The sequence below is a fragment of the Danio rerio genome, chromosome 4 (genome assembly GCF_049306965.1).
Source record: "Danio rerio strain Tuebingen ecotype United States chromosome 4, GRCz12tu, whole genome shotgun sequence".
In the NCBI taxonomy this organism is placed as follows: Eukaryota; Metazoa; Chordata; class Actinopteri; order Cypriniformes; family Danionidae; genus Danio; species Danio rerio.
The window spans coordinates 57,260,259-57,284,936 of NC_133179.1; the positions used below are offsets into that span (position 1 = coordinate 57,260,259).

Sequence of the window (24,678 nt, forward strand, 5' to 3'; positions counted from 1 at the left end):
GCTGGCAACTGCAGCTGCCAGTATTTTACTGTTGTTTAACGGGACAATTTTTAACAGTAGTTAGTTAGCTAGATGCTTCTGGGAAGTTAGATTTAGTGTGGGTTTTGTTCTTTTCATTTCTTTAGCGCCGCCCGCGTCCCTTCTGCCAGCTCTCTTGTTTTTTCCGTCTTTATTTGTTTCAGTGTTGTACATATTGTAAATAGTATATTTTTGCCTTACTTATTTTTTTCTTTATTTTTGATTAATTCGTTGTTGTTGTTCACTTTGGGATTGTAAATAAAAGCACACATTTTTTGGCATTACTTTGGTTGTCTTTCCACTCATTCACTGTTTATATAAATATATTTTAATTAAATAAATGTCAAACCCCACAACCCTAGACTAACATCAGGGGTTCGTAACAGATACATTAGCATATTTTACATACCACTAGGTTTTTTTTTTCTTTAGATTTCATTTATAAAAAGTCTTACAACTTTTCACAGTAGTTTTATTCTAAACCTACAAACATAATGTCATAAACATCTTATGCATATCACAACAAGACAACAAGAGCTTGTGACATACAAAAAACACTTTCTGTCAAAAAAATTAAAGCCAGTTTTAACTTATCAATTTTTTTTACATTTTATGTCGGTGTTAGGTGTACTTGACTTATCTTCATTTACAATAATATGTTCTGATTTGTTCACAAACAATAGACCCAGAGTGTTCACAATTAATGTAAATACATGGTCTCCCAATCTCATTGTCAACTGTCAACTGCTCTTTCAAATCCAGTAGGAAAATGAACAGCTTTGACAAAGGTCAATGATATTTTGACCGTACATCCTCGAACCAGCATCTGCACTGTACAGTTTCCAAATCTGCCAACTGCATACAGGCGATGCTGGTCATCACTGACACTGACAAAGTCTGAGATCTTGAAAATACTGCCATCTTTCAAAATCAAAAATGAGTTGTTTCTTTTCTTTGTGTTTGTATATGTTTAGCTGTGAATGACTTCTACATTGGCAACTATTCTGCTATAGTACCTGCCAGTACAGGTCCCAGATAAATCTAACAATGCATGCAATGCATTTACATCATTTTCGGACTCTGGCCTAATCTTTGGGACTACAAGCGCAGTCACCCTGTCAAATCTAGCATAGTTCCTTACATTATGTGTACTGGAGGAGGTCATTTCTGTGTAGAATGAATTTTTTTCAGGTGAGACATCAGATGAGCAGGCTTTAGCTATGCATGGTAAAGCACGAGACCATGCTACCCTTTTGCAAACCTGCTGAGGCACTGCATAAGGTGCTACTTTGAACCATTGAGGGTACAACTTCACCATTTGTACCCCAAGTGTTCACAAATGTACCCCAACCGTACCCTTTTGTCTGACAGTGTATAAGAAATGGAGTACTAGATTTAATCAGGTCATTTGTGGCTATAGTTTCTTGCTCTGACTTATCTGATTTCTTTTTGTTAATTACTCTCATATAAAGAAACTGTTGTTTATTTATATGACAATTTTTATTGCTTTGTTAATTTTTAACAGGATAAAGTTTCCAAACGCAGAGAAACACTATAAATAAGTCATGACTAGTCAGAAGAACTAAAACGTGTAGTAGTAATGATAACTTTTTATATGAAGGGCAACTTTTCTGTATAGTTTCAGCTCTAAACACTCATTAGATTATTTGTTATACCTTTTAGAATGTTGAGATTTTTGCTTTAAACACTTCGACTTAGTGGATTAAAAAAAGTTTTTTTAATTGTCTTAAAATATTTAGAGTAAAGGATTTGATCAACTCCAAATACTGAATATATGTGTGTCTGTGAGAAAATGGAAACGAGGGAGAAATGTATCAATAAGTCCAGACTGCAACAGTAAATGGCAAAAGGTTTATGTGACGTCATAAGCCCGCGCCGTTCCAGCGCTGTGTTTCAACTGGAGAAAGGTTTGTTTTAAAGCGTTTACACTTCTATAAACTGATTGATTTAAGTTTCTGTTTTTTTTTTTGTCATTCAGTGCTAAATTATGTACCTGCTGTTGACAATATTGTTTTACCCTTTATACAACATAGCCCTCATTACTGTGAGTAAAATAGTACTATTGTTTGAATAAAGATAGGATAAACTTTTTGTCCTCAAGAGGAAATTTGTCTTGTGCAAAAAAAGTGCTACACATTGCTGTAAGCAGACAATAAGCTAAATAAAACAAACAAAACAATTAAGAACATGCATAAAGAATAAAGTTTAAAAAAATTACAGAGATGTGTGTAATAAGTTTAATAACTTTATTGAAGGTTTATTTATTAAATAGTATATTGTCATTCCATTCTGAGTTTACAACTATATAAGAAATGGAGTAACGTTACTAGTTTTAATCAGGTCATTTGTGGCTATTGTTTCTTGCTCGAACTTACCTGATTTCTTTTTTGTTAATCACTCTCCTATAAAGAAACTGTTGAAGCAAGTGTTAAGAAGTTATTTTGTTTCTGTTCATTGTTTTATTTATTTTAAACAGGATAAAGTGTCCAAACGCAGAGAAAAATTCCTGCTAAAGCGACTGATCTCCACACTGTTATAAAGATGGCGTTTATTAATATGAAAGTAAATCAGTTGCGAAACTCGAGAGCTTGCAAATGTAAATGTGAGCACTTGTGATAATAATATTTGTATGTGTAGGTTGAAATGTACACTTACAGCTCTGATGTGAACAGCTGAAATCCTCGATTTGCACACACACACAACAATCCACACACTTATGTTTTAAATTCGAAGTTGCAGATTAATAGTTGTGTATTTGTAAAATGTCATTCACAAATACAAAGTGGCAGACACACGTGTGCACGGCAAATTTGACTGCATCTTCGCTCTACAACCACAGGTCGGCACTCACAACCTCTCAGATTCGTCAGTACAACTACAAATCTCCCGCGCTCTGACTTTTGCTACACATCTCCCGCGATCTCTGTAGCAGAACTCATCTGTGCACTCGCAGATGCAGAGGCGTGAGCAGCGCTGGGCAGGGGAGGGGCGGGGCTGGTGTAAAGCTGTTTGATTGGCTGATGCCTGACCAATGAACAATGCTAGCAGCCAACAGGACTGAGGTGCAAAATAATCATTTCCCACGATTATTTTATTATTTAGGGTTTATTTAAACTCTTTTCTGAAGAGATTCTTGTTAAAAATAATAAATTCTGTGGAAATGTACATACTAGTAAAAGAGCAGCAAAGCCAGTTTATTGGCTAGAGCCAGCCAATGAGATGGGGCGTTTCTGTTTGTCAGGACACAGGGCAGCTCACGTTGTTGGAGGCCTCGAGCAATCAGAGGGTAAGTTATGATTTTTAATAATTATCTATATGTTCAATACTGTTAGCTAAGCTAAGGACTGTGCTGGGTGCTTCTCTTGTTTGTTTTTTTATATAAGAAACAGTTATGAGTTATCTAGGAGCTGCTTTCAATCATGTTATATGGTTCTAAAGATACGATTCAACCCACATGAAATAAGAAGTTGTAATAGTATTTATAGTAAATAATAGTACGTTTTTTAACCATACTAACTATAGTAAACTGTATTATACAGTATATATTGCAGTATCTACAACTTTGTTAATGAATGCAACAGCACACTGTAGTATTAACTAGCATGAACTTTAATAAATTGAAGTATATTTACACACACACACACACACACACACACACACACACACACACACACATTAATAGCAATTAAAAATAACACTAGGCGTTTCAGTTTCTTACAGATCATACCGGTTTTTGTTATTATAACCTGCATCATATCTATCTATCCATCTATCTATTTACATGTTTGTGTACAGTGTGTCCTTTATGTCACTTTTTTAATTATGAAAGTTACTACCTTTATTTCTCAGTTTCCTGTAAGGATGGAGTGACAGGAGAGATTAGGATGTTTCAAGTCGATGAGGAACTCAGAGAAGCTGCATAGCTTGAATAGGATGTTATTTATGCTAAAGATGACATGATGATCCAGCTCATCTACAAACACTTCAAAATGATTCAGATCATTCAAGAGGAAGCCGACCATTTATTTTCTCTTTTTTCTTGCCAAGATGACTACAGATTTGAACAAAACACACACTCACCCACAAACACAACTTTTATTTTGATAATTGTTTAATGTAGTATTTTTACACTTTACTGTAAGGCAGGGGTGTCAAACTCAGTTCCTGAAGGGCCGTAACCCTGCACGTTTTTAGTTGCAACCCTGCTTCAACACACTTAAGTGAAAGTTTCAAACAAACCTGAAGGACTCAATTAGTTTGATCAGGTGTGTTTAATTAGGGTTAGAACTAAACTTTGCAAAGCTGCAGCCCTCCAGGAACTGAGTTTGACACCTGTTCTGTAAGGGAATGTAATTTGTCAAATAAAATTTACAGTCCAAATAAGTGCAGTGCAAATGTCTAGTTACTTGTATTGAAATATTTCAGGGTTTTTCCTTGTTCATAATGAGATGGAGGTGGTAAATCCAACTTCATCATTACCCATCAAATGTTATCTCCTCTTTAATACTTTGCTCAAGCCTTAACTAATGGTCAGAAAGCAAGCCATTGTGTAAAGCTGGTTGATGCTCGCTGTAATAGAGAGAGATGATGACTGTTCAGCTTATGTTGCTTAACCCTGCAGATGAGATGCTCAAAGTGGACCCTCAGCCGAGCGATGGACACTGTCTCCCTCACCTAGTTGCTCTTCCTTTGAACACACATATCATGTTGAAGGATGCAAGTTGTGGACCTAAATCAGATGTAATGGATGTAGATGTATAAATCAGAAAGAAATGAAACTGCTTTAAAATGTATTAGGTTTTACATATAAATATGTGTTCTTAACAGATTTGTTTCAACTTGATATTTGCATAATAAATGGCATTAGAATGTTTAGTTTTAAACAGATAGCTATATTTCAATTTTTTCAAATTTAAGCTATATATATATATATATATATATATATATATATATATATATATATATATATATATATACTCACATACATACAAGTATACTTCAATTTATTAAAGTTCATGCTAGTTAATACTACAGTGTGCTGTTGCATTCATTAACAAAGTTGTAGATACTGCAATATATACTGTATAATACAGTTTACTATAGTTAGTATGGTTAAAAAACGTACTATTATTTACTATAAATACTATTACAACTTCTTATTTCATGTGGGTTGAATCGTATCTTTAGAACCATATAACATGATTGAAAGCAGCTCCTAGATAACTCATAACTGTTTCTTATATAAAAAAACAAACAAGAGAAGCACCCAGCACAGTCCTTAGCTTAGCTAACAGTATTGAACATATAGATAATTATTAAAAATCATAACTTACCCTCTGATTGCTCGAGGCCTCCAACAACGTGAGCTGCCCTGTGTCCTGACAAACAGAAACGCCCCATCTCATTGGCTGGCTCTAGCCAATAAACTGGCTTTGCTGCTCTTTTACTGGTATGTACATTTCCACAGAATTTATTATTTTTAACAAGAATCTCTTCAGAAAAGAGTTTAAATAAACCCTAAATAATAAAATAATCGTGGGAAATGATTATTTTGCACCTCAGTCCTGTTGGCTGCTAGCATTGTTCATTGGTCAGGCATCAGCCAATCAAACAGCTTTACACCAGCCCCGCCCCTCCCCTGCCCAGCGCTGCTCACGCCTCTGCATCTGCGAGTGCACAGATGAGTTCTGCTACAGAGATCGCGGGAGATGTGTAGCAAAAGTCAGAGCGCGGGAGATTTGTAGTTGTACTGACGAATCTGAGAGGTTGTGAGTGCCGACCTGTGGTTGTAGAGCGAAGATGCAGTCAAATTTGCCGTGCACACGTGTGTCTGTCACTTTGTATTTGTGAATGACATTTTACAAATGCACAACTATTAATCTGCAACTTCGAATTTAAAACATAAGTGTGTGGATTGTTGTGTGTGTGTGCAAATCGAGGATTTCAGCTGTTCACATCAGAGCTGTAAGTGTACATTTCAACCTACACATACAAATATTATTATCACAAGTGCTCACATTTACATTTGCAAGCTCTCGAGTTTCGCAACTGATTTACTTTCATAATTAAAGAGGAGAGTGAAGATGTGAAGATTGAAGAAACATTCACAGTCAAACAGGAAGATCTGCAGGAACAAACAGGTTGATTTTTATTTTTAAAGACCAACTCAGTCATTTAATCCTCATTCAGATATATTTTAATAATAAGACTGCTAAATTAATCCATCTTGCAGCACTGAGTGTGCTGCCTAGTTCTCCTAAATGCACATAAGCACTAATGAGCTATGTTTACATCCAAAAATGCAAATTTAACTTTATGCGCAAAACTGGATTATTGCATAAAAGATATGCAAATAAAACTGCGTTTCCATTCAAATCAAATCACTTTTATTGTCACATCATCAGCAGCACTTGTGCTATGATGAGTGAAAAGCTTAGGTGCTGGCTCCAGACAGTACAAAATACAGACAGTTTTTTTACAACAACAGTGCAAAATACAGCGACAAAGAGTCAAAGTGAACAAAATCATCACTTCCTGATTAACTGGTGCCAAATATCAACAGTAAAAATGGAATTTGCTGCGATAAGAGAAGCTGGATCAATAGCCACGTTTCCACTATCGCGTATAAAGAGAGAGGGACAGGGCGAGCTAAGGCCAGTCGCGTTTCCACTGTCACTTCCAGGGCCTAATTGAGCCAAAGCGGGGCTTTCTCGGGGCCAGCGGCCAACCTTTTTTGGCCCGCCGAATACCTTGGGCCAAAGAGGGCCAGCTGGGGCTTCGGGGCGGAGTGAAAGGAGAGGCAGACACTAGTTTTCCAATCGCACATGAGTAGATGCATCTAGCCATTTAGGCTGGGGTCTTTTTGCGTATGATCGCCCTTATGTTTCCCTTTTAAATGTAAGGCTGTTGCATAAAATAATAAGGTTTTCATTTATAAGTGACTTTGCTGCATCCTCCTTGATGTTTCAATAACGCATAATAATCTTTACACCATATTAAAGACACAGCAGACAGTAAAGGTTTTTGAGAGTTTTTGTCAAGTTTAAAAGGTGTTTGTGCTTGTTTAGATGCCTGTATGTGAATGTAAGACCGAGCAAAAGAGCGCTCTCTCACAGTTCTGTTGATGCTGCGAGCGGCTTCTGTTTTTATTTATTTTGAAGATAATACACAACATAAATACAACAGAAAGACATTAAACTTTACAAATTTCGTGTCCATTTTTGTAGACTCAAAAACAATAGTGTCATATCCTAATAAAATAGCCCAAGATATATTGAAATAATTTAAATAATTATAAATATCAGATATAATAAAATCACAAAAAATAAATAAACCAATATAAAACATTAAATCTAGCTATAATAATTTAGGTAGCCTATAAACAGTACATAAATCAAACCATTTTAAAGCCATATTAAACTTTCATTTTACAAAGGCCTATCTGAAAAAAAGATTTGAGATATTTTCTAAAACAATAAACACCGGAGGAGGTTTGAAATATTATTTATAAAGTATATGGATATGAATATGAATAAAACGTTTATCCTACTCAGTTATGCACTTTTTTTTTTTTGCTTCATGGTGTTTCCATAAACCGTTTTTTATGTGCATAAAAATAGGTGGATGGAAACATAACTATTGAAAGACAGGAATGAGTTTCTCTCTTGTTACTTGTTCTCGTGTCTTTTGTCATTATTTTATGTATTATTAGTCTCCCATTTTCTTTACCTTCTTAAGGTTATTGCTTTTCTTGTTATCCTACTGTTTGTAAAGTGTCCTTGAGCACCAGCGCTGTATAAAATAAATAAAAACAACTAATTAAAAAAAATAAAAACTTAAACTGAGCTGAAGATATTTGACCTACAGTATTCTCATAGAAGATATCTGCTATTATGGTGATGGTGTTGGCTTAGTTCTTTCCATTTGCATATGTCACGTTGATCCAAATTAACTTTTTTCATCGACTTCTTTATGGGTTAAACTAGTTTCTAGTAGTTGTTACTAGTTCTCACAGATAGTATCTGAGTTAGAATTAAATAATTATTATAATAACTAATTATCACGGCTATTGTGTTTAAACAGGGTTTTTGCGGGGTCTTAAAATGTCGTAAATTCCAAAATCAAAATTTTCTGCCTTAAAAAGTCTTAAATTTACTGAAATGTTGTGTTGTAGGTCTTTAATCTTTTTAAACAAGTCTTCATTTTCCTTTGTTCATGTTTTGCTACCCAATCTGGCCAAAACCCACACAATAACCAACAATCCATCTCAATAAAACTTTCAACTTTTATTCAAAAACGTCATTTTAACTCTATTTATTACAATGGTTTAAGTATTTTCCTTACAATAACATTTGTTTAAATGTGCTCCATGTATTTACTGCTGAAGACATCGAGGACAGATTGTTGTGTAGATTTAGTTTGTTATAGTTTTTAAAACATTTGTTCATTTTTAATTATTTTTTAATGAAAGTTTATTTAGGAAAAAAAGTGTGTGGATACAAGTAAAGCTTGCTTGTTGTTACACACATTTTAAAATCTTTTGCTAAGAAATATCTATAATATATATTTTTAATTTATTTATTATTGTATTATTAAATGTATTAAATTATCAATTTTTTTTTAATAGGGCAAATTAAAATGTTTTTCATCTGGGCTATTTGAAAAATTCCTTAGCCTTTAGCGCTTTATGAGTCTAAAATTCTCATAATGGTCTTAAAAGTGTCTTAAAGTCTTACATTTAACTTAGTGAAACCTGCAGAAACTCTGGTTTAAAGTATAAAAAAAAAAACATGGATGCCCCAATATTAAATATGCTGAATGAAATGGACACTAAAGTAATTAATTATTATAAAACATTGTACAGAATTCTAACCTATATGATGTTGCTGCAGGGTGACGTGAGACTAAATGACTATTGTGGAACAATAACGTTTAACAATGCGCTGACTACAACTGGCCAACAAACTAGTCTAAAAATGACTTTTGCTGCTTAAGAAATGAATTACAGCATGCTGATGATATGCAAACATTTGAGTGTAAAGTTTGTCAGTATTTACCATATTCTTCATGTACCAGCAGGCGGCGCCATTGGAATCTTTTTGCTTGAGACTTTTGTTAAAGAATACATTTTTAGATCCTAAAAACAGTGTTGTGCTGCTGAGGCATGGGACGATAACCGTTTTCAAGGTTTTTTTCAACGCAGTTTGAAAAAAGTCGAGGTTTTAAAACCGCCAATATTTTCTGCTGTGCCGTTCATCGCTATATGTACGTTTTTTTTTTTTTTTTTACATTTTGTTTTAAGTTTTTCAGGACAACAGTATCTCCAGCAGAAAAGATCTCCAAAGATTTTAAGATTTGACCATTTTAAATTGTATAGAAATCTGTGTTTATGAAACAAATGAAGACAGCAGAAGTCAAGTATTCAATTGAGTGATTTAAGCCTGGTTTATACTTCTGCGTCAAGTGACCGGCATAACTCACGGCGCATGCAACGCGCGCAGCTGTGCATTTATACTTCTGTCTTCTGTCTCTGTTGGTCTGCATTAACACTTCCGAAACGCTAGTTGGCAGTGAGGTGTAAATGTTCCTCTGTGTCGAGTTTCTTCGCTTCTGTTTTGCTTTTCCTGAACACTTCCTGGTTGTACAAGTGACTCAAACTCGCTCATTTTGAGGCAGGAACCGGCAGACGTGCAACAACTTTAACTATGAGGTAAACACGAAACAAAACTTTCCATCCGGAGCTCCTTCACGGGACTCCACACTTGTAAACAATCGCTTGCGCCGTTCGCGCGGCTCTTGGTCCTGCCCAGACTCGTCAGTGCTACAAAGCCGACCAATCACAGAGCTTGCGCTACGCGTTGTTGCGACGTGTAGTTACATTTTTTGAGAGGTGCACGTCAGTGACGCCGACGGCCACGGCGAAGGGCTATGCGTCAGCGCTGTAGCATATGCCGGCGTTTGACGCTGAAGTATAAATCAGCCTTTAGCCTGACATGTTTACTGCTCCAAAATACTTTAAAAGTTTCTCAAAAGAAAATGTTTTGTGTTCAATGAGGAAAAAGTGTTTTGTTTTTTTTACCCAGACATTTAAAAGAATATATTTAAGAGGAGTAATCACAGTACCATGAAACTGTGATATTTTTTATTCAAGGTTGTCATACTGTCAGAATCTTATACTGGCCCATGCCTAATGCTGCTTGTTGTAGCAAAGTCATATTTTCTTATTTCATTGTTTTTCTTTGTATGTATAGTCATGAACACACTTGTTTGCAGAGCAAGAGAGCCTGTCTCTGAAAGAGAGTTTTCTGTCGGTCTCCTCCCCTTTTTAAAAGATAAAGCGGTATTTCTCACTTAGCCTTACATATTGTGCTTTTTGGATAGGCTATGAGCATAAAAAATTGGTTGATTGAAACGTCACGATGCACATAACCTTTGAAATATAAGCATAAAGAAACATGTGCATAACTGAGTAGGACAAACTTTTTATTCGATAAGAGAAGATAAACTCACGTAAACAACGCAAGCACTTTTACTGAACAAATTCCAGTATGTGTGTTTAAAAAGGTTTGTTATAAGAGATCATATGATGATGAAAATGTGTGTGAATGCACAAACCAGCAGGCTGAGAACATTATAAACATCTGAAATGTTGTTTTGGTCATTCTAAAACACCTGAACCGTTTCAGTATTCATGTTATTATATTATTAATGACCTCCAGAGCATCTGTTCTCTGCGTCTCATTGCTTCAAACACCAACACGTGTTCATTGTGTGCCAGCATTGTCCCCTGAGCTGTCATTTAAAGAAAAGATTCATGTAGCTTCTTCCACCGCAGTAAATTCTGTTTTTACTGTTCTTAATTGGGGCCTGTTAATCAGGAAGTGACGATTTTGTTCTCTTTGATTCATTGGATGGAAACGCAGCTTTGTTCGCACATCTTTTATGTGACATCCCAGTTTTGCGCATAAATTTAATTAGCATTTTTGGATGGAAACATAGCTATTGCCTACATTTCAGTTACACAAAGAACAAAGTCACATAGCAGAATAGCTTGTCCTTTCTTAATGAATAATTAGCTTAAATTCACTAACCTTTGACGGACATGTACTGTAACTAGATTAATGGGATTATTACTCGTTCTAAAAAGATTTTTTAGTCCTGCTTACATTCTAAATGTCATATTAACCTCTACCACTTAATCGAAAAACCATTAATCGAGATAAATGATTATTCCATCATATAGAACACACACCTAACACCATCTTAATCTGAGCACTTTTATGGTCAAATGCATGCAAATTTGGGTCAGAGTGCTGTGTTTAGTGAATATTCATATTAACCCTTATTTGTGTAATAAACAAACAAGTTGAGAATCAAAAGACATGTGAAAGAGAAACCATATCAGAGAAAAAAAAGTGACAGTGCGCAATATTCCTGCTGCCGACTGTTTTTAGCATTAATCAAACAACAAAAGGAGAAAATCCCTCCCTGCTCTTGACTGAAAGACTTTTGTAGCTCAAATATTTTTCTGAAATTGAAAACTTGTTGAGTATTTAATCTCTCGTTAAATGAACTCAGAGATCAAGATTAAACTGAGTTGGTTGAACCTCCTTACTGAAACAGGCCCCAGGTCATCATGACATGATTGACAATTGTTGCTGTTTGTCATTATACTCTGTTTATCCTGAGAGCTGATGCTGAGTATTCTTAGGGCTTTTCACACTTCAAATAGTTAACCCTGGGTCATTCTAAAGCCTGATTTATACTTCTGCGTCAAGTGACCGGCGTAACCCACGGCGCAGGCAACGCGCGTGGCTGTGCATTTATACTTCTGCGCGCTGTCTCTGCCGGTCTGCATTAACACTTCCGAAACGCTAGTTGGCAGTGAGGTGTAAATGTTCCTCTGTGTCAAGTTTCTTCGCTACTTTTTTGCATTTCCTGAACACTTCCGGGATGTACAAGTGGCTCAAACTCGCTCATTTTGAGGCAGGAACCGGCGGACGTGCAACAACTTTAACTATGAGGTAAACACAAAACAAAACTTTCCATCCGGAGCTCCTTCACGGGACTCCACACTTGTAAACAATCGCTCGCGCGGCGTCGCGCCATTCGCGCGCCTCTCGGTCCCGCCCAGACTCGTCAGCGCTACCAAGCAGACCAATCACAGAGCTTATGCTACGCGTCGTTGCGACGTGTAGTTACATTTTTTGAGAGGTGCACGTCAGTGACGGCGATGGCCACGGCGAAGGGCTATGCGTCAGCGCCGTAGCATACGCCGGTGTTTGACGCAGAAGTATAAATCAGGCTTTACCCTGTATTAATTCTGGGTTATCTGTAGTCACCTTCCACACTGCTCATGCTATACCTGGGGTTAAAAAATAATCCTGGGTGTTCATTAACAGACAGTTCACATTTGTAAACCCTGGGTTAACATTATTATTTTGTATATTTACGCTGTCTCTGTACCCGATTGGACAAACCACAAGTAACCTTTTTAGATGGCATTTCTGCATCTTGTCAGGTATATACAATGTCACCAAGTAGGTCTTCAGCTAAGCCTCAGGGCATACACAAAGACAAAAGTACAAACAAATGAAAACAAGTAAAAAGGATGTCATCTTGCCATCTCCACATCACCCCTGTTTAAAGCAAATGTGGCATTAAGAATTTGCATAAGTTTTATACAATAATGCAAACTTGCAAATATAAGTGTGAATTATGCATACTTGCTATGGACATGCAGGATTTGTCTCAATCGGGTCTTCCAAGCAAGAGGGAACACAACACGAGTAATCTAGAGCGAGTGCATTTGATCATTTGCTTTTAAAGTCACAGGCACAAAAAGAGCTTGGTTTTCCTCTGACCCCTAAAATTAAATATTCTACAGTGTATATGATCTGATTTTAAGCTGAAACCTCAGACACATTCTGGGAACACCAAAGACTAATTGTACATCTTGTAAAAAATGGGTAATTGTAGGAACCTTTTAAAGGGATAGTTGATGCAGAAATGAAAATAGCCTCACCATTTATTCTTCCTCATGTGGTTTTAAACCTTTATGAGTTTCTTGATCCTGTTAAACACAGAAGATAAAAAAAAAAAAAAACGCTACTGGCTTACTGTGTTCCACAATAAAGGAAAGTTTAAAACCACATGATGGAGAGTAAATGGTAAGGTAATTTTATGGTAAGACATTCAACATTCATTTCTTGCTTGTCACTTTGAGTCTTCATACTAAAGCTAACTTTTTTTTTTTTAGACCGGATGGTGCTAAAGGAAGAGACTCATGAACAGAATGAAATAGATGAGAAACTGCTGTTTGAGAAACCCCAAGAAATAACGACTGATGAAAAACCCACAGTGACTAAAAAGACTTCATCACATGGAAGACATCGGAAATCCAAATCTGGGTGTAATTTTAGCTGTAAACAGTGTAGAAAGAGTTTCAATCAAAAGTCAAACCTTCATGTTCACTTGAGAGTTCACACATGGGAGCAACCTTACACCTGCAAACAGTGTGGAAAGAGTTTTAGTCAAATACAAGGCTTTAAAGTCCACATGAGAATTCACACTGGAGAGAGTAAGTTCACATGCCAAAAGTGTGGAAAAAGCTTCTATCATGCTGGAAACTTTGCAGCACACATGAGAATTCACACCGGGGAGAAGCCTTTCAGCTGTAAGCAGTGTGGAAAGAGTTTCAGTCAAAAGCCAAACCTTGATATTCACATGAGAATTCACACTGGGGAGAAGCCTTTTAGCTGTAAACAGTGTGGAAAGAGTTTCAGTCAAAAGTCACACCTTGATATTCACATGAGAGTTCACACTGGGGAGAAACCTTACACCTGCGAACAGTGTGGACAGAGTTTTAGTCAAAAACAAAGCTTTAATACTCACATGAGAATTCACACTGGAGAGAGGCCATACACATGTCAACAGTGTGGAAAAAACTTTCGTCATGCAAGAAACTTGGCAGCACACATGAGAATTCACACTGGAGAGAAGCCTTTCAGCTGTAAACAGTGTGGAAAGAGTTTCAGTTAAAAGGCGAACCTGATTGCTCACATGAGAGTTCACACTAGGGAGAAACCTTACACCTGCGAACTGTGTGGGAAGAGTTTAGGTAAAAAACAAGACCTTTACATCCACATGAGGATTCACACTGGAGAGAAACCTTACACATGCACAGAGTGTGGTAAAAGTTTTCCACATATAAGCTCACTCAAACACCACATTAGAACTCACACCGGAGAGAAGCCGTTTGCATGTGCTCAGTGTGGAAAGAGCTTCACAACCAAAGCTAGCCTCAAGAACCACATGAATGGTCACTCTGGAACCATAGTGTTCACATGTGATCAGTGTGGAAAGAGTCTCACACGCAAAGACTCCATTAAGAAACACATGAAGATTCACTCAGGAGAGGATCGTTTTAGATGCAGTGAGTGTGGAAAGGGCTTTAAGTGTAAAAGAAGCCTCAGCGCTCACCTAAAGCTTCACAATGGAGAGCAGAGTCCTCAAAATTGAGGCCTTGTCCACACAAACACGGGTTTATTCAAAACGGCAGCTTTTTCATGTAGTTTGGCTGTTTATTCAAGTGAAGTTTATTTATAAACTACTTTCGAGAGGATCACATGCTTAGCTAAAACATGATTCACAAATTACATCATCCTTTGTTATAAAGCAGTGTCTCACAGACAGTACTTTGGTTTAAGTTACTTGAAGACAGACAAGTTAACATCACAGCTGAGGCACTTCACTATTCATTGTCTTCAATAAAGTCTTCACCCCGTAAGAACTTTGTACAGCTTACTTATTTTATGTATTAAGAGTCATCTATAAATTGGCGAGCGACCCAAGAAGCCAAAATAGCAAAATCTAACAGTGTGTTTTAACTTATTGTGAACCGATTACCATATTTGTGCAGGGTTCCACACAATTCTTTCATGTTGTCTCAACACAAATTAAGGTAACTTAATACTTTTACCAAATTATTTGGACTGAACATTAAGTTGTCCCAATCTCAAAATCTCAAGAATTGTGTTATTTCAGCACATTTTAATTAAGTAGTTTGAACAAGTAAAAAAAAAGTTTTTTTTCCCCGATTTCGGTTTAATGGAGATAAGACTTTTTTGGCACATTTTTAAACATTATAGTTTTAATAACTAATCTCTAATAACTGATTTATTTTATGTTTGCAATGATGACAGTAAATACGACAAGTTATTGTATAAGGATGGTTCTGTAGACTATCGGGAAAAAATAGCTTAAAGGGGCTAATAGTTTTGTCTTTAAAATGGTTTAAAAAAGAATAAAAAACTGCTTTTATTCTGGCTGAAATAAAACAAATAAGACTTTCTCCAGAAGAAAAGAATATCAGACATACTGTGAAGATTTTCTTACTATGTTTTACATAATTTAGAAAATGTAAAAAAAAAAACATGAGGGGCTAATTATATATATATATATATATATATATATATATATATATATATATATATATATATATATATATATATATATATATACATATATACATGTGTGTGTGTGTGTGACTATTACTAAGTGGGCAAAATAAAAACTGAAACTAAAAGTCACATTTATTTAATGTTTAAAAAATATTCAAACCAAATAGGCTTTACATGCATAAACAAGCAAGACGTAATACAATTACAACAATAGGCAGACACAAATATAGGGAAAAAAACAGTATATTAATGACAATTGTATTTACCATAAAAAAAGTAAATAAATACAAATTAAATTAATAATAAAACAAAAATAAATATAATATAAACATTCTAAGGGTTGTGAAGGGGCTAAAGGGTACATAATTTGCTGAAAAAAGTAGCTGCTTTATATATATACATACACACACACACACACACACACACACACACACACACAGTACTGTGCCCTGGTCAGTTGGCATTTCTGTGTGGAGTTTGCATGTTCTCCCAGTGTTCGCGTAGGTTTCCTCTGGGTGCTCCCGTTTTCCCCACTATCAAAAAAAACATGTGGTACAGGTGAATTGGGGAAGGTAAATTGTTTACTATATGAAAGAAAAAGAGAAGGGGGGGGGCTTAATAGGTTTAGATCTAGAGAAGGCTTTCGACAGGGTAGAGCAGGATTTTTTATTTGCAGTTCTTAAGGAGTTTGGATTTGGGGAAAATTGTAGAAAATTGATTAAATTTTTTTAAACAGATATTTTAACTTGTATTAAATGTATTTTTTTTTTTAACAGAATGTCTTCAACCAACTAGATCAATAAGGCAAGGATGTCCACTGTCTGCTTTATTATACACACTGGTAGCTGAGCCACTGGGATTGGCAATAAAATCAGATAGAAGCATTAAAAGGATACAAATAGAAAACAATGACAACAGAGAAGATGTGTATCAATACGCTGATGATACTTCATCGTTGGGGATTTTAGAGCGATATTGTAAAGCATCAGGAGCTAAGGTTAATGTGGGAAAAAGTTTATGCACAAGGGTGGGAAGAGTAAAAGAAATAACACAACATATACCCTTTAAAGAAGAAAAGGAACACAAAAAATGTTGGGAATTTGGGTGGGGATGGATTCTAATAAAGCAGATATTTAAAATTAGGAGAGAGTTTTAAATGGAATTGAGAAAAGACTGAGATTTTGGAAAGCTAGAAATTTGACGTTAAAAGGGAAAGTATTAATCTTAAATTCTTTAATGTTGTTAAAGGTCTGGTATGTGTTAAGTGTATCTGTGTTGCCTGAAGTATACTATAAAAAAATTAATGTTGTAGTTTTAAAGTTTTTGTGGGGAAATGGAAGAGCCAAGATTGCTTATTATACTTTAATTGGGGAGGTAAAAGAAGGAGGTCTGGGACTTTTAGATAGTTTTTTAAAAATGAAAACATTAACAATTAAGATTATTCAAAGGTTTTTGGAAGGGAAAATGGGTGTGATTTGGAAAAGTTTGTCGGATTATTATTTGAAGAAATGTGGACATTTTAATATGGGATGTAATGTTTTATATATGAAGATGAAGAAACGGATGATAGCAGGTCTGCCAAAATATTATGTTGAGGTCTTAGAATCATGAGGGGGATTTTTAGAAAATGTGTTGATTATACCAAAAACAAGGGCGCAGATTCTAGAACAACCACTTTTACTGAATTAAACAATTTTAAGTGAAGGAAATGTTTTATATTTTAAGGAATGGTGGGACGGAGGATTAAGACAAGTTAAAGATGTATTATATGAAGTAATAAAAGGATTTGTACCATTAAAAGTAATTGTGGAGGATGGGTATAAAAGAGTTGTTAAAGCAAAATTACAAAGACAATGTCATGAGTTGAAAAAAGCAATACCAAAAGACTGCATTGAAATAATTGAAAAAAAAAAATAGTTGAGCGATGAAGATGAATTACTAGAGACACATTTTAAGAAGAAAAATGGAGAGATCAATGAGCTTATGTACAGTTAAGAGTTTTTACACTATTTTTAGATAAAAGGCTTTTGTAAGACCTATAGCACTCAACTAATTAACAAAATTTTAATTATTTATTGAGACATATTCGCATATTAATATAAATGAGTAAATAAATAAAATGAATAAAATGGGTATTAAACAAGATATAATGACCCAAAGGTTGGTGATTCGAGCCCACCCACTGACGAATTACGCACTTTGCTGCCTTGCAACTGCTAACATGTGCACTGGGCATATATCCTGGGCCACATTCTGTCCAGCGTTACAAGATGAAATCAGGATTTAGTAGAACATTGTCACGGGTAAGGAAGGTATTACTGTTAACAGTGTCTAGTTCCAGTGGGGACTCCTCATCCGCCTGGCTAGTTCAGTTGGTAGAGCATGAGACTCTTAATGTCAGGGTCGTGGGTTCGAGCCCCACGTTGGGCATTTCTGTTATTTTCTCTCTCTATCTCAGCAAACTTACATTAGCGTTCGTATAGCAGACCTTTTGAGACAAATTTCTGCGTTTCTACCACTGTAGGTGACCTTTCACTAAGTCTCTGTGGCGCAATCGGTTAGCGTGTTCGGCTGTTAAATGAAAGGTTGGTGGTTCAAGCCCACCCAGGTACGAATTAGGCATTTTGCTGCCTTGCAACTGCTAACACGTGCACTGGACATAGATCCTGGGCCACATTCTGTCCAGCGTTACAAGATGAAATCAGGATTTAGCAGAACATTGTCACGGGTAGGAAGGTATTACTGTAAACGGTTTCTGGTTCCTAAAAGAGCTTCTCATCATCCCCGCTAGCTCAGTCGATAGAGCATGAGACTCTTAATCTCAGCGTCGTGGGTTAGAGCCCCACATTGGGCGTTTCTGTTACCTCTCATTCTCTCAGCAATCTATCATTAGGGTTCATATAGCAGACCTTTTGAGACAAAGTTCCGCGTTTCTACTACTGTAGGTGACCTTTCACTAAGTCTCTGTGGCGCAATCGGTTAGCGCGTTCGGCTGTTAACTGAAAGGTTTGTGGTTCAAGCCCACCCAGGGACGGATCAAGCATTTTGCTGCCTTGTAACTGCTAACACGTGCACTGGACATAGATCCTGGGCCACATTCTGTCCAGCGTTACAAGACAAAATCAGGATTTAGCAGAACATTGTCACGGGTAGGGAAGGTATTACTGTAAAGAGTGTTTAGCTCTTAAAAGTTCATCTCATCAGCCCGGCTAGCTCAGTCGGTAGAGCATGAGACTCTTATTCTCAGGGTCGTGGGTTCAAGCCCCACGTTGGGCGTTTCTGTTACTTTTCTCTCTCTCTCCCAGCAAACTTACATTAGGGTTCATGTAGCAGACTTTGAGACTAAGTTCCGCGTTTCTACCACTGTAGGTGACCTTTCACTAAGTCTCTGTGGCGCAATCGGTTAGCGCGTTCGGCTGTTAACTGAAAGGTTGGTGGTTCAAGCCCACCTAGGGACGAATTAGGCATTTTGCTGCCTTGCAACTGCTAACATGTGCACTGGACATAGATCCTGGGCCACATTCTGTCCAGCGTTACAAGATGAAATCAGGATTTAGCAGAACATTGTCACGGGTAGGAAGGTATTACTGTAAACGGTTTCTGGTTCCTAAAAGAGCTGCTCATCAGCCCAGCTAGCTCAGTCGGTAGAGCATGAGACTCTTAATCTCAGGGTTGGGGTTCGAGCCCCATGTTGGGTGTTTCTGCTACTTTTCTCTCTCTCTCCCAGCAAACTTACATAAGGTTGCATGTAGCAGACTTTGAGACAAAGTTACGCGTTTCTACCACTGTAGGTGACTTTTTACTAAGTCTCCGTGGCGCAATCGGTTAGCGCGTTCGGCTGTTAACTGAAAGGTTGGTGGTTCAAGCACACCCAGGGACGAATTAGGCATTTTGCTGCCTTGCAACTGCTAACACGTTCACTGGACATAGATCCTGGGCCACATTCTGCCCAGCGTCACAAGACGAAATCAGGATTTAGCAGAACATTGTCACGGGTAGGGAAGGTATTACTGTAAACAGTGTTTAGCTCTTAAAAGTTCATCTCATCAGCCCGGCTACCTCAGTCGGTAGAGCATGAGACTCTTAATGTTAGGGTCGTGGGTTCGAGCCCCACGTTGAGCGTTCCTGTTATTTTTCTCTCTCTCTCCCAGCAAACTTACATTAGGGTTCATGTAGCAGACTTTGAGACAAAGTTCCGCGTTTCTACCACTGTAGGTGACTTTTTACTAAGTCGCTGTGGCGCAATCGGTTAGCGCGTTCGGCTGTTAACTGAAAGGTTGGTGGTTCAACCCCCCCCAGGTACGAATTAGGCATTTTGCTGCCTTGCAACTGCTAACACGTGCACTGGACATAGATCCTGGGCCACATTCTGTCCAGCGTTACAAGATGAAATCAGGATTTAGCAGAATATTGTCACGGGTAGGGAAGGTATTACTGTTAACGGTGTCTAGTTCTAGTCGTGACTCCTCATTCGCCTGGCTAGCTCAGTCGTTAGAGCATGAGACTCTTAATGTCAGGGTCGTGGGTTCGAGCCCCACGTTGGGCGTTTCTGTTACTTTTCTCTCTCTCTCTCAGCAAACTTACATTAGGGTTCATAGAGCAGACCTTTTGAGACAAAGTTCTGACTTTTTACCACTGTAGGTGACCTTTCACTAAGTCTCTGTGGTGCAATCGGTTAGCGCGTTTGGCTGTTAACTGAAAGGTTGGTGGTTGAAGCCCACCCAGGGACGAATTAGGCATTTTGCTGCCTTGCAACTGCTAAACCGTGCACTGGGCATATATCCTGGGCTACATTCTGTCCAGCGTTACAAGATGAAATCAGGATTTAGCAGAACATTGTCACGGGTAGGAAGGTATTACTGTAAACGGTTTCTGGTTCCTAAAAGAGCTGCTCATCAGCGCGGCTAGCTCAGTCGGTAGAGCATGAGACTCTTAATCTCAGGGTCGTGGGTTCGAGCCCCACGTTGGGCGTTTCTGCTACTTTTCTCTCTCTCTCCCAGCAAACTTACATAAGCTTGCATGTAGCAGACTTTGTGAGAGAACATTTTGTCCTCTTTTAAGTGTGCTTGCATGAGAAGCAGAAGTGTCTGTGGTTTTTTGTGTGTGTGTGCGCATCGGAGGTCTGAAGGTCAACGTCTGGTTTCGGTCTTGCAGACAGCTCCCTACTGGAAAGTCCCCGCTATATATACATTTCTTCTTTATTCTGTTTGTATAACATGCCCATATTAAGAGTGTCTTCCTTCTTCTGTATAACTTTTAAAGGTCAGCCCACTATGTATATATGCCCCTGCTCATCCTTATCATCAGGCTTGCAGAATAAACCATTCTAACTACAGTTTGGTCTCTTCTCATGTCTCCGGGTCGACCTGCTGAACTTTGCTGAATCTGGTGCCTAATATAGGGGAAATCTTACAGATCTGGGGGCTCGTCCGGGATACATCTGATCAGGTAAGAGAATTTTTATTCACACTGCCTGCTCCGGTGTATCTCAGGAAATCGTAAGATTTTAGTTACAATTGAGTTGAGAGGTCTGTGTTCTAGAGCACAGAGTATCCTGGCAAGTTTACTTTCCACAGTAAATTGCCCAGAAGGATTTGTGTCGTCGTACTCAATTAAATTTGGGTTCCACAAATCAGGAAAATTTATTAATTTGACACTTGCTAGCCTGTCAAGTTTACTTCAAACAGTAAATTGCACAGAAGGATTTGTGTTGTTGTACCCGATTAAATTTGGGTTCCACAAATCAGGGGATTTAATAAATTTTAGTAAATAAGTATTACGCACCAGCTTCAGCAATATGGGACAAGGATATCCAAAACCAGAACCCAGTGAGAGTCCAAAGCAATGGATGGATAGATGTGGGTGGGAATTTTACACTGAACCCTGGCTGTCCAATTTAGCTGGGTGGACAGAGGGACAATCTCAATGGAGAGACTTTCCTAGGGAAGGAACATTTGAACCAGGTTTCCTTCAGTTAGCTTACAAATTGATATGGGGATCCAGAATGGAATGACCAATATATGATAAATGGATATGACACATGGTATAAAATGAGCTCGATATGGAGGGATAAAAAGGCATTTTTACACCCAAAACTGTTTTGAAATCTGTCCCCAAACCCAAAAGCCGAAGTAACACGCCCTTACGGCAGATAAGAGGGGCTCTCTTGCAGCTGCTAAAACCACCATGACGTCACCACCCCCTTATACGGGGCCTCCGCAATCTATTTCATGCTCTGTAAGTGCTTCTCCTACAGTGCCTTCTATTTACCCGTCACTGACAGAAATGATCAAAAATAAACCAGACCCCTCCGACAGCACGGAGGGCACTACTTCAGCCTCTAATGTGGCTGCGGTGTGGGTCGCTAAACCACGAGGGATAGAGATAATTCCGCCCTCACCCTCTGTTCTTAAAGATCTTATATCTCTTCTGCCCGAAGTGGACAAACCACTGCAATTTGTAGACATGCTGTTGCGCAGTTCGCGTCACTGCCAACTAATTGGGGCAGATTATCGATTTATCCTTTAAACCAAAATGGGTTCGTCCTATGATGATGAAGAAATAACAACAAAAATACCTGCTCTTGATCCCAAGCTTGATATAGTACAAACAGAAACTGTTAAGGAAGAAACAGATGATAAAAAGACACGTACTCGTATAAAAACACGCCTCGCGTGGAAAGATGATCAGGAGGAGCTCCTAATACATCTAAAACAGCAGCTTACTAAATACTTAGTACCATACTTACTGGTCTGAATGTGACGCCACGACTGATCCTAATGGAATAATGCTAGATGGGAAAGGCCGCTTATGCCTGCCATCATCCTGTGCACCTTTTCTCGTCCGCGAGTTTCACGGTGTTACACACCGCGGCCGAAGAGGGGTAATAGACACAATGAGTTCCTTTTCCTTTTTATGCATCAATAATTTACAGCACCATGTCAATAATACGCTAGATAGATGTCTGATATGTGCTCAAAACAATATCACTAAACCTCAAGCTCAACATCAACAATTGCCCCTTCCTGAAACACCTTTTCAGGAATGGCAGGTAGATTTTACACATCTGCCAAAGAGGGGTCCCAATAAATATCTACTGGTTTTTGTGGACAAATTTTCAAAATGGGTTGAAGCCTTCCCATGCAGTAAAGAAGATGCTAATATAGTTGTCAGATGTTTGACAAGAGAAATCATTACAAGATACGGTATACCATGTGCCATAGACTCAGATAAAGGAACTTCCTTTACTGCAAAGGTGGTCCAAAATCTAGCTAAAGAGCTACAAATTAATTGGCAGCTACATATTCCCTACCATCCACAATCATCTGGTATAGTAGAACGAACTAATAGGACCATTAAGGATAAATTAAGAAAGGCTATGCAACATGCAGGGCACTCAAATTGGCTCGCCTTGCTACCTGTCGTTTTAGCAGACATGAGGATGTTTCCTCACAAAAGTCTTCACGGTCTCTCTCCTTATGAGACTGTGATGGGACGACCCTTTCCCTCACCATGGAGGCAAAGGGGTACCACACTGGGTGACGGTTCTTTGGATATTCATATGAGTGAATGTGCACAACAGCTACTAACAACATTGCATGCATATTGGACTAACATACATTCTGGTTCAGCCCTGATGCCGGTAGACCCAACACACCCCTTTAAGGTTGGTGACAGAGTAATGATTAGACAGTTCAATAAAATGAGCACAGAACTGGGGGACCCCAAATATGGCCCCCCGACGGATGTCGTGGCTGTAACCAGAACCGCCGTTTTAACCTCCTCTTCTCCACAGTGGATCCATGCAACCAGGATAAAACGAGCACCTATTGAATAATAAAAATGTATAAGTTTTGTACTATGATAATCTGTCTGCAGACTCTCTTTGTTTTACAGATTTTGGGGGCCCCTAACATCAGCTAGCACCTCCACGCAGCATAACTACTAGAAGGATAAGCATGAAGTGGCTATGGACATTGGGACTGTTTCTCTTTCTTGTTGCTCAAGCTAATGCAGCCAGGCAGAAACGCTGGACGCTGACAATCCAATTGAAATAATATGTGGTATCAATATGTGAAAGTTTTAGCTAGGTCATATAATGTATCTGGTTGTTATGTATGTTCTGTTATGCCTCATTCAGCCAAACAAACCCCTCTTTATGCCAAACCCATGAATAAAACAGCTGCTAAATGTTCTGCCAGTTTTGCAGGATCAGGGTACCAGGACCCATATATAATTGTCGATGACTACGATCCATACCGGATTGGCATTAGAAATGGTATATGTGATGCTCTATTTTGGGTAAAATTTGGCCACGCTAAACCCTCACCTATTAGCCACAAGGTTTTTTATTAACCATTCTATTACACACCCTATGTGTTATAACCAGACCAAGGGCTCTCATTTCATGGGAAGCACTGTTAACTGTCAACAAATTGCCTCCTCGGGAGAGGGGGCCCCAGTCGACATCTCAGGACCTTCAAACGGCACTTATGTGGTCCAGGGTGGGTGGTGGTTGTGTGGGAACAACGCCTACATGTCACTACCGGCCAACTGGATGGGGCAGTGTGCCCCTGTGCATGTGACTGATCACACTTTTATTGTGACAGCCCAGGTCCTGTCAGTACAGCAAAGAGTTAAACGCAGTGTCCCTGAAATGAAGCCCCATGACTCTGTATGGGGTACTGACGTGCCCGAGGATTTCAAATTATGGACCACTGGTAACAAAGTGGTATTGGCTCTATTTCCGCAAATAGGTGTGGGAAAAGCTCTACTAAGAATCAAGACCCTGGACTATCGCATGGGCCTATTCCTGAATGCCTCAAAAATAATTAATGAGGCCCAGAATAAGGAGCTGGGTAATCTACGTACCATGGTTTTGCAAAACAGAATGGCTCTAGATCTCTTAACAGCATCCCAGGGGGGGGTATGTAAATGAGTACTGCTATGTCCACTCTCCAAGGGTTAAAGACTACTATGACTTCTGATTATGTCCCAGACACTACATGGGGTTGGATGATGGGTCTGTTCGGCTGGGTGACTCCTTTTCTTACAATGATGATTCCTGTATGTATTATCCTCTTGTTGATTTGTTGCTGTGGCCCTTTTCTTTTACAATGTTTGATGAATCGTGTTTATGCTACCATGGATAGTATGATGGGCCAAAATTATAAACTAA

The 24,678-nt window shown here is 38.2% G+C and overlaps 2 protein-coding genes, 3 non-coding genes and 1 pseudogene across 6 annotated transcripts in view; all 6 read left to right on the top strand.

Annotated features, from left to right (window-relative positions):
* LOC137491103 (uncharacterized) overlaps positions 1–24,678 on the top strand; it is a 1,183,352-nt gene that overhangs the window by 1,093,812 nt on the left and 64,862 nt on the right. The gene's annotated exons all lie outside the window — the stretch shown is intronic.
* LOC137491110 (uncharacterized) overlaps positions 1,906–24,678 on the top strand; it is a 32,766-nt gene continuing 9,993 nt past the window's right edge. Inside the window, exon 1 of the mRNA XM_073948829.1 lies at positions 1,906–1,946. The gene's annotated coding sequence lies outside the window, so the exon portion shown is untranslated. The remainder of the gene's footprint in view (positions 1,947–24,678) is intronic.
* Positions 6,111–15,448, top strand: LOC103910717 (uncharacterized; annotated as a pseudogene).
* Positions 18,704–18,776, top strand: trnak-cuu (transfer RNA lysine (anticodon CUU)). Its single transcript has one exon. It is a non-coding gene; the product is annotated as a tRNA-Lys (tRNA).
* Positions 18,885–18,958, top strand: trnan-guu (transfer RNA asparagine (anticodon GUU)). The gene has a single exon. It is a non-coding gene; the product is annotated as a tRNA-Asn (tRNA).
* On the top strand, positions 20,399–20,471 carry trnak-cuu (transfer RNA lysine (anticodon CUU)). Its single transcript has one exon. It is a non-coding gene; the product is annotated as a tRNA-Lys (tRNA).